Source organism: Alligator sinensis, unplaced genomic scaffold (genome assembly GCF_000455745.1).
Source record: "Alligator sinensis unplaced genomic scaffold, ASM45574v1 scaffold1681_1, whole genome shotgun sequence".
Classification (NCBI taxonomy): Eukaryota; Metazoa; Chordata; order Crocodylia; family Alligatoridae; genus Alligator; species Alligator sinensis.
In genome coordinates this window covers 53,141-68,671 of record NW_005843400.1, presented here as the reverse complement: position 1 = coordinate 68,671, position 15,531 = coordinate 53,141, and the positions used below count along the sequence as shown (strand labels likewise).

Here is a 15,531-nt window from a genome sequence, read left to right as displayed (position 1 = left end):
GCTGGACTCACCGAGACCCACCCTTCTTTCCTGCCTATGCAGGGGGTCGGACTTGATGATCTATTGAGGTCCCTTCCGACCCTAACATCTATGAATCTATGAATCACCACAGGGACCTTCATCAGCCCCTCCCCACCCCTTCAACCACAATAGCCTTACCACACAGATACTGCTCTCCACACTGCTGGACTGCATATTGGCTATCAGATTGGTATTGGCCAATACAGCTCGTTAAGAATCAGCCATCGGTATCAACCCCATAAAAATCTCTCTCTGTGCACCTTTACCGTACACTATTCCCTTGGGAAGGCCATAGCGGGTACTGTGGGAAGGCAGGGACAGTGCGCCGACACCTCTCAGCAGCAGGGCTGGGGGGGATGTGGGGGGTGAGGGTAGTGGTGCCCCTCTGCAGGCCACAGAGGCATCGCACAGCCACTGACGCTGCTCTGCATGCAGCAGCCGCCACCCCACCTGCCCCCTGATCGCCATCTTGGGACTGGAAGTCCCATCCCTAACCCCTGACCTTTACCACTAGAAGTCCCTCCCCTGTGTCCTCAGAAGAACTCCTTTTGGGACCGGGGGGGTTTGCCATCTTGGAACCAGAAATAAAACAAGTCACATACTAAAAAGCAAAATTAAAAATGTTATAGTAGATGTTTATTTAAAAAAAATATTATTGTCCTGACTTATGTGCGTTTGCATAGTGTATATAGAGATGATTGCATAATAGCTCAAAATAAAGTCTTACTCTTGCATATTGAGTGTGGGATTTGTGGGGGGTGGTGGGTATGCGGCAGTTTGTAGGGGGAGTGGGAGGTGTATGTAGGGGTTCAGGGCCCCCCGGGCGCAAAACCCCTGCTGCCAGCAGCTGCAGCCAGAAAGGGGCTCTCTGGATGCTCAAGGCCTGCAGCAGGCAGAGTCCACTGGAGGCACTGCAGATGGGAGCCACACGTTATCAGGCCAGGCCAGACTGGCTCCATGCTGTCACAACCCAGTTAATCAGTGCCCATGCCACTAGCAAGAGATACCATTCAGACCATCCTCATTTTGCACACAGTAGTCAACTACGGGTTAAAAGAAATCCTTGCCAGAAACTCCTGAAACAAAACCTGGAGGGAGAACTGTATATAATTGGTCAAGAAACAAGCATAAGCCCCTCATCGTAACCTAATACGTAACAGGCAGGAAACCTGACCCACTACCTTGTAACCTGATAACACAAAGAACTGCTGCTTGCCAGAAAATTAAAGATTCCACTTAGCAGTTCATCATTGGATATCTCCGTTAGTTACCTCTGTCTATAAATAGTTTAGCAACTTCCGCCTAAGCCGGAAAACTCTGGGGGAAATCTCTGAGGAGAAACCTGAGCCCATCATCAGAATAACTTGATGGTTTGATCACCCATCAATCACTCCCCGTCATCGCGGTCCCGACGTACCCTAACCCTCCTGCAGGCTTGTCCGGTCGTTCACGGTATCTCGTCATACATGGTCGATTGTAACCTGAGACACGCTCGAATGTAAACAACGCAAGCCTTCTGCCTGTGTCGCACGTCACTATCTGGGCGACGTAAGTAAACAATCTCCTACAACCAACACGCGTCTGTGCCTGGTTAATTTCACCCCATCCATTAATCACCCGCCTGTTGAGGCGAAAGTTTTACTGCTCCGGTGGGAATCAAAGCAGCTGCCGGCAGCTGCTCTGATCCTCGACACATGCTTCCACATGGGGCTTCCAGCACACCAGCAGGAAGCTGCACGTGGCAGCATGGAGCCTGCCTAGACTGATGGCACACAACTCCCCACGGCTGGACTAGGAGCTGTGGGGAGTCATGCATCAGCAGGCTAGGCGGACTCCATGCTGCCATGTGGGACTCCCAGCACTGCAGCTGGGAGTGTGCACCACCAGGCAGGTCCAGGCTGACTCCACACGCAGCTCCTTGCTGGAGTGCTAGAAGCACCACATGGAGGCACAGAGCTGGCCCGGCCTGATGGCACTCTTGCAGTACTAGGACCCCCACATGCTGGCACAAAACCAGCCTGGTCTGGTCCAAAGGCACACACCAGCAGGCCGGGCTGGGCCGGCTCCATGATGCTGCATGAAGATGCCAGGACCTGGAGCCAACTTCACAGCTTCTACTTCACAGTCAGGGCGGCTAGGGCGCCTTCCAAGGAAAGTGGTGCTCACTCCTACCCTGGGGGTCTTCAAAAGGAGGCTAGATAATCACCTAGCCGGGGTCATTTGACCCCAGCATTTTTTCCTGCCCATGGCAGGGGGTCAGACTTGATGACCTGCTCAGGTCCCTTCCCACCCTACCAACTATGAAACACTAGACACAACAATCTGTTTTTAAACTTACATAATGTAAAAAAAAAAAAAAAAAAGCATATTTTAATAAAATAAGCTTTTAAAAGAAATTATGACACAAAAGAACCTAAAATGAATACACTAGTTTATACAGCAGAACATGGAAATTGTTGGTTTAGCACAATTTCAGTTGAGGCATTCTAGGATAATGTACAGCTGTGTGATACACAAATTGGAAACCATCCAAAAAAATGTTGTGACCAAAAAAAGGCAAGTATATTATACAGTAGATGCTTTTACTCAATAACATAACTGTAACAGGGGTCCTGCTCAGGGCCGTTCTCAGAGTGGCCTGCCCACCTGTTCCTGGGCCAACAGTCCGCGTTCTCGCCCACCATGCCTTGTTGTTAATTAGTTAATTTAGATGTTAATAAGCGGGAGGCTGCCCATTTCCTGCCCCGATGCAAGGGGGTGCTATCTGCAGCTCCATTCCTCCCCTATACTGCAGCCCAAGCCTTGCAGATGGCATCTAGATGTTCTCATCATCACCGGCCCCCACACTGGGCCCCAGAACCCTACTATTGAACCCCACCTGGATTCCTCCCTTCAGGCGGACTCTTCCGCCGTCATACCAGGCAACATAGCTCCCCGAACTGATCCCCTTTTGGGACCTTCAGCTCTCTAGCCCTGGCCCACCTCCAGGCCAGTCAGAACCCCAGGCCCTCAGCTCTGGGCGTTCCTCGTGGTGGGCCCCCACCCTTCGACCCTTCCAGTCCTGGCCCCAGCATGGGCCAGTCAGGGGGAGTCCAGACAGGCCTGAGTCTATGGCCCTGTTCTCACTCTCCGAGGGTCCACCCACTAGGCCCTCCAAACAAAGGGGTCACCCACCCAGTCATGGGGGCTAGGGGTTAAGGCGCCCGACCCACCTTTCACCAGCATGGTAACTGGCCTGGCATTTCCTGGGGGCTCCCGTGCCACTGAGAGCTCCACCAGGCCACCTGCTCCCGGCAGGGTGCAGTTTTAGGTCGTACCCAGGACCAGGAGCCTCCTTACCAACCCCTACAGCTCCTTCCTTAACTCCAGATGATACCCGCAGCTCTGCAGCCAGGCGGTGTTGTTGCCTGGCCTCCAGCAGCAAAAATGCCCTGTTTATATGGGCAGCCCCAGATCCAAAATGGCTGCCCTCATCAGGCACCTGCCAGCTGCTGCCTTCTGGCCCTTAAAGTGGCAGGCACCAACAGTGCCCTGCCACAATAACCAATAGGCATATGGAGTCATTTAATAAAGCTTTCCAGCTACATCAAGCCACAGTACCACATCAACTTTAAAACATGGCTCAAAAGTCAGGGTAATTCTGTTTAAATTAAATTTGTTTAGTCACTGGAGATGGAACTACGTCACCTTTAGACATAGTATCCCAACACAGAATAAAATGGCTTAGAATACTGGTTTTATAAAATTTATCAATTTGAACAGGATTAAGTTATCTGAATCACTTTTTAAGCACAATTTAAGGAGTACAGCAAACTAATGTTGTACAATATCAATATATCATTAGAGGTCAGTTTGGGGGGCACCATTTGACACATTGTCAAACTGTCCAGCTTATATGTGCAAAGGGAGCAATGACAGCTTTATTCCACCTGCTTTTTGCAAGCAGTTCTAAACCATTTTTAGATACAGACTTTGGTAGTACTATGCATGTTTGTTTCCAAAGCAATCCACATAGAGATACACTTTAACAACAACAAAATCAACCCAGAAACTGAACCTAGTTTGGAGTGCTGTGGATTGCTGGTTAAGTGGAATTTATTACTGAGCAAACACCAGTGCTCAGTGGTGGTTGCCTGTTGTTTCCAACATAGTTCAAAGTGACAGTTTTGACTTATGCAATCCTAACAGGGCTTGGGACCTGCCCACGTGACAGACCAGGTGGCCATTACTTCAGCTATATTCAGACATTAAAGCTATAGCCCCCACTCCCCAATTTAAGAAAAAAGGAAAATGCCAGCAGACTGTTCAGCATGATGTATCCTACACTGTCAAAACTGCTTTCATACCACTGTCCCAAAACAAGTTCAGATGACCTTCAAGGCATACCTGAAGAGCCTATTTCTTTTTCTACACTTCTGAAAATGAAGGGGGACACTGAAAGATGATATCACAAGTGATCTTCTGTGTATGTAACACATGCTGTATTTAATGTTTTTAAATAGTGTGGGTCTCTTTCATGGGTTTATATAACTTATTTCAAGAACTTGTATAATTGCTGTGGTAAACTTTAAAATATTGGTTCAGTGTTCCCCTCCATTTGCTGAAAGAAGAAAGATTTGCTGCTATGATATAATTTGCTTTCCTCTGTTTGCAGGAAGATATTGACTTCCCTTTTGGCGTGTATTAATATCAAAAGGCCTCTGAAACCCACTAAATAACCAATACATGTATGTGAAGTTAAAATTACTACAGGAGAATGGGAGCAATTCCCTAATACATTCCATTATAAGCTTATAGCAATTTTTTGAAAAATATGAAAAATGTTCAGGATTTGGGTCGCTGGCCGAAGAAGAGCTCTCGGGTCAGGGAATCAACATTTGATAATGCACTGAATAGAGCTGAAAGCTGTTTACATTTGTAGTTTTTTATGCTGTAGTGTTAATACTGTAGTACACTGTGCACTACGAAACCCTGAAACCAATAATTCTGCAACAGCAGCAGCAAGTCTGGAATAGGAAGGAACTTGACAAGGATCCCTGACTGCTCCCATCTGTGTTACTTCAGAGGAGCCACATAAAGGTAGGAGCCTCTCCTCACAATTTCATGGGGAAGTAAAAGCAAAAGTTAAGCTCCAGTTGGTCATTACCTAGATCCAACAGGCTACTTTCCTCCCAAAAAAGCAGGAGAGCCTCCCTTTGCCCATTTTCCAAAGTTAAAAACACCTAGTGCCATGACAAATAAATGGGAACCCGTGTAAGAATACTAGGTCCTCTTCTACTGACCGAGGTTGATAGTTGGGAACAAAAACTCAAAAAAATCCCACGGCTCTAAACTTGCCAATTTCTAACTTGCAAAGCCAAGCATTCAATCAAAAGAGCATTTTAACTCTAAAAAAAAAAAAAAAATCTGTATATGGAACATGCAGTAATAAGGTCTTCTATATCAGTGTTTCTCAATCCCTCAGTTGGGACTCAAAACTGGGTTACAAGAATATATGAAAGGGTCCCAAACAAACTTTAAAAATGCATCAACAAACTTTAAATGTGGATTCTCTTCTTTAAAGGAGAAAACGTGGGAAATGGTGAAAGCTTGCTTCCCTTGCAAGCTGTCAGAGTTTCAGCCTGCAAGGGGCTGCTTGGTGCCCCCTCCCCCCATGCTCCATGCACACCCACCCCCTCGGGGGTGCAGGGGAAGGGGGCAGGAGTGAGGGGCACTGGGTGGGGACTGGTCACTTATGTTTACAAATGGGTCCCAGTATAAAAAAGGTTGAGAAACACTATTCTATATTATAAATACACATGGTGGTACTAAGGCAGAGCAACCTAAACAAAGCCAGTCTTCTTATAGTCTAAACACTTTTGTTCCGTTACCATTTGTAGTCTTACAAAAGCTATTCTTCATATTTTTATTATGACCTCTATCCAACAACAAAGATTAAGCTAATAAAAATGGTCAAACAAAATGGAAAACAGCTTAGACAACTGAAAAACGTATAGGCAAGGCATCCCTATGCCTTCCAAATATGTTCATACCCCCAACATTCCCTGCAGAATACCTTATTTTCTCTCATACAACATTCCCCCAAATAAAGAAGATACTCTATTTTTAGAAGGCAGAATGTAGAAGAATTTTTTTTTTTCTAGTCACAACCAGGTGTGACAAGTCCTCCTGGAAACAGTGTCTGGGAAGTGTGACACCAGGAATTTCAGGTTGTGGCAGTATGTCTCCTGCCATACCACACTTCATGGATACTATCCTCCCAGGAGGACTTACTCTATATCACATAAAACTAGGCCCCAGACACTTATAAGGAGAGTAGTAAGAAGGGTTGCTAACCCCAAACCATTTTTTAATTGACAATCTGCAACCTTTTTACTGACAACCAAACTTTTTTACTCACATATTTCACATAATGTAAATAGAACCCTTCTACCAGGCCCTAGGTGAGATCTGGATTCAAATTTAGGAGCTTAACACAAACCGTAATAAAAAAAGTTTGGTTATCAATAAAAGATTTGCAGATTATCAAAAGAAAAAAAAATCTTGGTGTGACAACCCTGCTTGAGTACAGCAGTAGTTTTACACCATGCTGCCCCAACCGAAGGGTCCCCTACTCACCCTCAAATTCTGATGCCCCCAACCATATCCCACATCATGCTGCCCTCCCGACCCACCCCACAGCCTGACTCCTTGTCCCAGCACAGACCCCCAAAGAAGAACTACCTGCAACTCAAGTGTCACAGGCAGTCAAGTGCCCATGGCTGGGTGGGGAGAGAGCTACAGGGGCTTTCATCAGCTACCAAGACCTGAGAGAATGCTCTCAGCAGTGTACAGCACCCACATCCAGACACTAGAATCTAGTGATTAGACGGTACCTCTCTGCTCTGTCTGTTAAACTTCCTTCCAGCCTCTTTCAGATGCTCTTCAACCCACTTGTTTTTGTTTTTTGGGAGTGTTTGTTTGGTTTGGTTTTTGTTTTTTACAGACTTTACAAATGAGCATTTCTATCCTGTTTTTTTTAAGGACTGTCTGTAAATTTATGGACAGCACTGCTAGCAAGACTGTTACTTCTTTACTATAAAGAGCTTTTAATAAAAGTTCTTGTAAATAAAGTGTTGTTTCCACATCAGAAACTTCATCAAGATCCTAGCAGCAGTTCACCTGCTGCTTCAGATACAAACTACAGTGCTCAGCCAATAGATACAGCTGTGAGAGGGTTAACACCAGACTGCACCCCTTCAGTTTGCTAAGCAGGCACAAGCGGCAGCCATCTTGACAGCTACATAGCATGCAGTGTCTACATGAGGTTTTTTTTCCCCCCAAGCAAAGAAAACAGTTCCCCCACTTAAAACACAGACCCTGATTTTTGGGTAAAAGGTACATATTATATATAAGAAAATACAGTATAAAGGGTGCTTCCATTCCAAAATGACTGAAGGTAGCACTGGAGGACTCCATAACTATAGTCTCAGTGAACTTCACATCCATTTCACAATTTTTAACAGCCAGTCCCAATGATATATTGTAGGCTCCAACAGGAAAGCTAGGTTCTTTCCCTCCTACAACACACAAGCAAACAAAAATCTGTTCAGCTAAATTCTGACCACAGCTTAGTTTACATAATCTGCATCTAGACAATAGCAAAACTTCTCTAGATAGGTAAATGTCCCTCATAACTTTAGTATCTGAGTACTTCACACAATTAACATTTATCCTCCTTATCTCCAATTACTAAACCTATTTCACAGATGTAAAACTGAGGTACAGTTATTCCAACTTAGTCATAAGAGATAATGATGATAGAGCAGAAACTGAATCCAGATTAGAGTCATAATCAACAGCCTTAACAATAAAACTAGTTTTCCTGTATAACTATATTGTTATAGTGATTTAGATAAGAAGTCTACTATCTGTAGGGGCATAATCTGAAGATGAAAGGACTGCACGCATAATCAAGGCTATGGAAACATTACTGCTGGCAGCAATAAAAATAAAGACGATTTCATTCTATCCAACCCCAGGATAACATGAAGCACTAGCAGTTAGAAAACATACCTTTTTATTAGAAAATTGAACAAGTTTGGTATAGGTATGAACTGGACACCAGTAACATTTTTACTGTTAAGTCTGGGTATATATTTCTGCTTTAGAATTTAGTTTTCTAGGCCTTCTTGGTTTATATTTGTAAGATTCTTTACAAGTCTGTGCAAAAAACTCAGTATATCTAAGGATAGGGTCAATTTTTAAGGGTACATAAACATTTTCTTGGCCGATAGCTAATGATTAGCCAACCATATCAGCCGATGTCTATCTGATAACCAGCATTTAGTAATAGTGCAAAGCATTTTAAACTACTGACATTAAATCTATTTTTGTTTGCTTTGTATGTACAACACACATGCCTCCTGCCTGCTCCAGCCCTTGATGAGGAAGGCAGTGACCACCTTGTTCCCATGCATGTCACTCCCTTGCCCACCTACAGTGCAGCCCATGATGCTGTCCCAGGTGGGCAGGGCAGACCCTCACGCAGACAGCAGCACCAGGCATGTCTGAAGCACCAGAGCACACCACTGCCTCAACGCCAGCAGGCCCCACACAGCTAAGCTCCTGCAGCTGCCAGGAAGAAGGTGCTTTTGCAAAGGTGCCCAATGCCTGGAGGAGTGGAATGTCCCTCACATGGCACTTTACCCCGCCCGCGCGCAGCCCAATGTCTCCACAACAGCCCCAGTGCTCAGGCCACTGCTGCGCATGTGGCATTGCCATGGCAGCAGCAGTAAGAGCCAGTAACAGTCCGTTTGTTGCTGGGCGTGGTGCCCTGTAACCGCTCCCCCACTCCCCACAATGCTTGCCAGGATCTGTAGTTTGCCATGGGCTTGGGCCAGCGGCACACGGGGACTTGACTACACTCACCAGGGTGCTCCAGGCACATGGCCATAATTATCAGCTATTCTTTTATTGGTGCCAACCCAATAGCAAACCAATATATATCAATGCATCCCTATAACTTTTCTCAATGGATTACTTACTCTGGAGCTTCACAATAACCCGGATAAAAAAAAATCATGTGTACAGAATCACATAATACCACAGGTGCCAAAATATGGGGAAAATAATTTGGTGAAAAAGTGACTGAACCAAAAGAAAAATACTCAAATTGTACCTAATTTTACAAGTGCCTGCAGAGCATACATAGATCATTTGTGTTTGCCACAGTTCAGTACCACATCTGGTTTAAAAGCGTCAGAGCAGAAATGTATTTGTTTTGGGTGAGGAGACATAAGGTCCCAAAACCCTACCACTTACCTAAGAGAAGCAGGGAAAAAATAAAAATAAAAAACCTTGAAATGAGGCCCCACAGGCCCAGGGAAATCCAGGCATTTGAGATACCAGCAGTAAAGTACTGAAAAGCCCATTAGTAAGCCACCTCCAACTCACTCCTCTTATTAAAACAGTACCTGGGAATCCCAATCAAATAGCAAGAGTTGCATAATGCTAGTCACTTTAAAGGCAAACAATTAACACTCTCTTCTCCCAAAAGAGCTTACAATCTTCACTGCCCCTAGAGACCCATGATCTCCAATTTTTACAATTTTCTGTCTGCTGATGTGTCCCAACTGCTTCGTGCCTAGCATGAATTTTCCTAGCCACACTCTTATTCATTCATCCCCTCACATCATTCTCCATACCTCATCCCTGTCCAAAAAGAAAGTGAACCCATGCGTTCTTTGCCCTTTCCTACTCTTTGATCATTTATGCCTTTCCCACTGTACCTGTTTTTAGGCAGTGACCTTGTCTTCTTAAGCACGTTCCATTTGCTACACAGTTATGGTTACGGCTTTTTAGAACCACTGCAACAATGGCCCAACCAGGTAGTCCTAACAGAAAATATGACCTGTAAAAAAAATGGCTCGTTTAATACACTGTGCCCCTCCCCCCCACCCCCCCGCATACAACTTCAGCAACTATTTTCTGTTGAGACCTAATGAACAGGGGGTTTATTTAATAAAAGTACCAATCAGTATCAAGAAAGCTGCTACAACTAGCAGAATTAAACAGAATAAGAGCAAGAATAATCAAAACATTAATTAGGGACAGATCCTATATGACCAGCCTGCATTTAAGAACAAGATGTTTGCTTCTAGAACACTTTAAAACGTTTCTCCTTTCCAGAATTATACAATATTTTTAGAGATGCCCTGATATATCAGTGCCATAATGGATTGACACTGATAAAAAGAAAATTAACATTATTGACTATCTGCTTTTCTTGGCTGGTATAGCAGATAATTGTCACCAATAAATATAATATGCCTTCTGGCCAAGGCCCCCGGATACTGTGTGCATGCGCGCAGCTGCACACATGCATGTGGCCAAAATTCAGCTGGGCAGTGTGGAGACCAGCACCCTGCAGGTAAGTTTGTGGAGGGGAAGGGGCAGCAGATCAAGGCCCCCACAGTGAGGGAGGGAGAGGGGCAGAAGAAGGGGAAAGGGCAGAGGCTGGGGGTGTTGCCTAGCCAGGGTGGTGAATAGGACCCAGGGCAGGGGCAGGGAGCAGGATGGAGCCGCAGACACCTCATCCAAGGGGTACAAGGCGGGGAGGTGGTGCAGCTCCCTGCCACTGCATGCACCCCCAGGGGGCATGCCCCCTCCCCCCCAGATTTGTGCACAGGGCAAGGGCAGAGGCAGGCTGCCTGCTGTGGCTTTTGTGCTCTCTGCTTTGCTGCCTCTGCCTTGGGAGCTGCACGGTAGTTGCATGTCCCCTGCCTACCCGGACAGTGGGGGCTATGAGTTGTGCCTCCTGCTGCTAGGTGGGAAGGGGACATGCAGCAAGCACATGGCAGCAGAGAGGAAAGCCCAAGTCCATAACAGGCAACCCAACCTGCCTCCACCCTCACCCTGCTCGGCTGTGCTCTTAAAAGCATCCCTGCACTTAAAAACAGTGGCAACAGTGATTGAACTAAAGCTCATTTGATGAGCTTTAGTTCAAGCACCCCTGCCACCATTTTTAAGCGCTGGGAAGCTGATCCCCAGGTGAGCCACTCGCGGCTCCATTCTGCTCCAGCCCTGGGGTCCCATCCACTGCCCTGAGAACCCAGTCCCTGCCCCACTCCCTCCCTCACCATGGGGACCACCCCACCCCCCCTGCCACCATTTTTAAGCGCTGGGAAGCTGATCCCCAGGTGAGCCACTCGCGGCTCCATTCTGCTCCAGCCCTGGGGTCCCATCCACTGCCCTGAGAACCCAGTCCCTGCCCCACTCCCTCCCTCACCATGGGGACCACCCCACCCCCACAGACTTACCTGTAGGGTGCTGCTCTCCATGCTGTCCAGCTGCATTCCTGTAAATCAGCTGGGATCAGTATCGGCCAATATATCAGGTGAATAATCGGCATTGACCAAGAAAATCTTTATTGGTGCACACATAGTACTTTTCTCAGCTAGAATGGCCTATGAGCTACTGAACCTTAGGGTGCACCTCATTTTCAGAAAACAGAGCATACATTTAAACAGACAAAAGTTTTTTTTACCTTCAGATTTTGGTTTAATATTCTCAGTGTTTTTAAGCAAAGCTGGAATTGCAAAGTGGGCCCTAATGAAATTTGCCACTTCAGTTCAAACTGAAACATTTTCTATCGTTTTCTATTACATGCTTTGTGAGGCAGATTAGAACTAGAAGGAATCTAAGGAGGCAACTAAAAATTATGCCTTTATTCATTTCTCTTTTCTCCATCCCATTCTCCTCAAAACTTAAGTCTACCTCTCTCCAAAACACACCCATCCTGAAGCAAGAGATGCTAAAGAAACCAGAGCAGGCTTGAAGATGCACTCTATATCCTTAAAGTGTTCAAAACTGAAATATCATGAAAGTCAGCGTAACAGGGGCTGCAGCCCAGCTGGAGGCAGCAAACAAGTAATTGCACATCTTCTTAGGATGACTGGGCCAGCTGATAAGGATAATTGGCTGACCAGATGAAGGGAGCTGGGGGAAACCAGAGAAAGAGAGGAGAGAAGGAAAGCTGCATGCCTAGTGGCTGCAACACCAAGCCAAGGCCTTTTTCAGGTCTGGGAAAAGGCGGCAGAAGCTAGAGAGAGAGACCAAGCCAGAATATTCTTTCAGGGTCTGGGGAAAGACCAGAGAGAGAAAAAGAGACACACAGGAGAGAAAGAAGTCTGAGTGGCTAGCGACTGCAACACTGAACCAGGGCCTTTCTCAGGGTCTGGGAAAAGATTGCAGGGTGCAAGTTAACCCTGCACTGTTTGTGTATTCATCAGTGGGTTGTTGATTAATGATTTATGCTGTGTTTTCTGGGGCAAGTTCAAGCAGTGAACTCCAGCATGGAGACAGGGGCCCTGATGAGGGGGCTGGAGGGACTGCAACAACAGCAACAGCACCACCCCTAAAAAGAAAAAGCAGGGTGGTGCTGATAAAGCAAGGAAAGCACTAAGTCCACTTTTATTAGAGAGCCTTGACCTAAGGTTGGGGGAACTGGAGGCTAGGCACAAACAGGAGATAGAAGGGCTGCGAAAAGAGCTGACAAGACTCACCAGCCAACATGAAGGCTCTTGAGATGAGACACGAGTTGTTAGAGCGGGAGAAAGCTGAGCACCACCTCCATAAGGAGAAAGAGGTGGAGATGGCAGCCTTAAAGAGCCAACTCCTGCAGTCAAGTGGGAAGAGGCTAAAATGAGGCCACTCGCAGCTCCACGACAACACTGAGAAACCCAGAGCCCTCCCAAGAGGGGTGGGGCAGAGACTAGATGGGTAAGGGACCAAGACCCAAGGTAGAAGCTGGAAAAGGAAGATCCTCAACAAAAATCATACCCATGGGGGAGGTCACAGAATGCCCTATAAACTGTGATAGGGTTGTCTACGCAGCAGGTCCAGCTACAGGAGCAGCACTCCTGGAGATAACCAAAGATGACATGGGTGTCATGGAGGCCCTACCTCTGATGCAGCCTCAGTAAGATAGGTGACTGGGAGAAGAGGGGACAATGATGGTGTCCATCACAGCCATGAATGGGGAAGAGGCCGGGACACCCAGAATGGGTGTTGTGCTGGGACACAGGAAAGAAGCCTAAAGGAAGACAACAAAGGTCTTGAAGGGAAAAACAGGTCAGTCTGCCAAAGACCATCCTACCCTATATTAGAAGGCCAGGACTTGGACCAAGAGAGAAGTGGAGCTCACCAGAAAGTGGCCAACCCAAACCCAAGGAGGACAGGTATGTCACTCAACAAGGCATATGGTAGCAGTCTTAATGGGGTGGTTTATGGGCAATGGACATACAATTATCCATGGACTAAGGATGATGTGCCTCCATTCTGGGGAGGGATCCCCCTAGGAGGGAGAGGAAGGATAGTGCTCCCAGGATGTAGGCCAAGAGATCGTGCGAGGGGAAAGAGAAAGACACATGGGAGTGGGAAGACTGCAAGGTACAGAAGAGGTCTGGTGGGTCGCCAAGTGGACAGGTAGACCCAAACAGGAACCTCCAATAGAGACTGCAGATCGAACACCCACTAAGCCCAATAATGGATGCGAGCCAGGAGGTAAGGGCAGAGGAGTTCCTTAGGATGGTGGAGAAGCAGGCTCCAGGCAAAACCTACCTCAGTGTCTCCTGGAACATGAACTGGGGGCCAGACAAGATAACGGTGACAACATGGGCACCAGCAACCCAGAAAGATAACAGTAACACCAAGGCAGGTAAAAAGGGTGTAGGGGATGAGAGCCTAAGCTTTAGTATATTCGTAAGAAATCTATGCTTCAAGGTAGGCTAGAGCAAGCTTAAAAGAGTATTCCAAAGGATGGGAACTGTAAGGTACACCAACCCCTGGAGAAATAAGAAAGGTAAAAGCCAAGGTATGGGAACCATTAGTTTTGAACACCACAGCAAAGTCACCCAAGCAATAGCCATGCTTGATAGACAGTTGCTATGTGGCAGACCCAAACGGTCAGAGACAGTGTCTTATAGGGACTGACAGAGGTTGGTATGGGGCCACAGCTACCTTGTGACTTAAGGAATTTTGGGGTAAGGTATGGAACCAGGGAAAAATCTATCACAGTCCTCTCAGAGAGAAGTCTCAAGGAGAGGGGCTGATGTATGGAGATGACAGACTGTACTATCCTATCCGTAAGGAGTACCAGTGGTGGAAAAGTTCAAAGCTAAACAGGAGTTGTCCACTGGAGACAGTACCCGTAAGACTCCAGAAGTGTATGACTGATAATTTGTACCTGAGTTACAGTGAGAAAGAACAGAAGGTAATTAGCTGTTAAACCCTCCCCACCCCCGTGAGGTGTGAGAAGGTGAGGAAGAATGTAGTAGAGGGCCAAGGGTCCCAGAGCCCAAGAAGGGCAAAACGAGGACACAGGGCTGAGAAGCCAGGAGGGGCAAGAAGCAGAGCCAGAGCACCCAGAATCCCAGAAAGGAAAAACAGGGACTGGAGCTCAGAAGCTAGATCCAGAGCAGTGGGCCTAAGCTAAGAAGCCCAGCTAAAGGGAAGGGACAGAAGCTGGGAAGTCTGAGGCCCCAAAAGGTGTGAAGTCTTGACATTTTACTGGGGCAATAGGCCCACTGGAATGACTGACCATTAACATCTGCAAGGCAAGGGCATGACTGTAGGGGAGGAAGGAGACCATGAAATTAGCCCTTAAGGCAATTAGCAAGTTAGTGCACATATGGGCCAGGAGGGTCTGGCTAGCAACTGAGGGCAAGATAAAGAGATAGGAGTGTCCCACTCTGTGGGAGATGAATGTATAGCAGGTTGCATGCCTCAGGGGCTGCAGCCCAGCTGCAGACAGTACACAAGTAATTGGATGCCTGCTTAGGAGGACTTGACCAGCTGATGAGGATAATTGGCTGGCTAGAGAAAGTTAAAAGCTCCCAGGGGACGGGAGATGGGGGAACCTAGACAGAGAGGAGAGAAGGAAAGCTGAGTGGCTAGCAGCTGCAACACTGAGCCAGGGTTTTCTCAGGGTCTGGAAAAAGAACACAGGGTCTTTATTGTTTGGGTACTTGTTTGGTTGTTGATTAGTGATTTATGTTGTGTTTTGTGGGGCAAGTGCACCCAGAGAAAGAAAGACTATGTTATATGAACCATCAACCTGCTACAGGCAGCCACTTTCTTGATGAGCAAGATGTCCTAGAGAACACCCATGCTCTCAGATACATAATGTTTTCTCTGGGAACAGCATTAGACAGGACTTCTCCCTTGGATGATATTGTGCCAGAGTAATGATCTGCTGAGCCAGTGATAAGATTTCCCTCAATAAGATGGAGGCAGTGTTGCTGCAATGCCTTCACAAGTCCGTAGTAGCTGTGAGTAGCAGCAAGCTTTGTTTAATTTGGCCTTCAGGAAAAGAAAGAGTGGAAGCACTAGGCAACATGTGGAAGTAGTGACACCAACATGGCTGGTAGTGACACCCAGTCTGTTGTTAATCACTTGCAAAAATTAAAGAAGTTTCTTTTCTGTGAATCCCTAATACCTCCATTCCTTGCTATAGAGACCTTTTAAATG

At 46.6% G+C, this 15,531-nt stretch overlaps 1 protein-coding gene across 4 annotated transcripts in view; it reads right to left on the bottom strand.

The window, feature by feature from the left end:
* The window catches only part of KPNA3 (karyopherin subunit alpha 3), a 91,253-nt gene that overhangs the window by 66,628 nt on the left and 9,094 nt on the right, over positions 1-15,531 (bottom strand). Inside the window, exon 1 of one of the 4 annotated variants that reach the window (XM_006038570.2) lies at positions 9,792-9,816. The exons of the other annotated variants lie outside the window; for them this stretch is intronic. The gene's annotated coding sequence lies outside the window, so the exon portion shown is untranslated. Of the gene's footprint in view, positions 1-9,791; positions 9,817-15,531 lie in introns of those variants that run through there. 4 annotated transcript variants of the gene reach the window in all.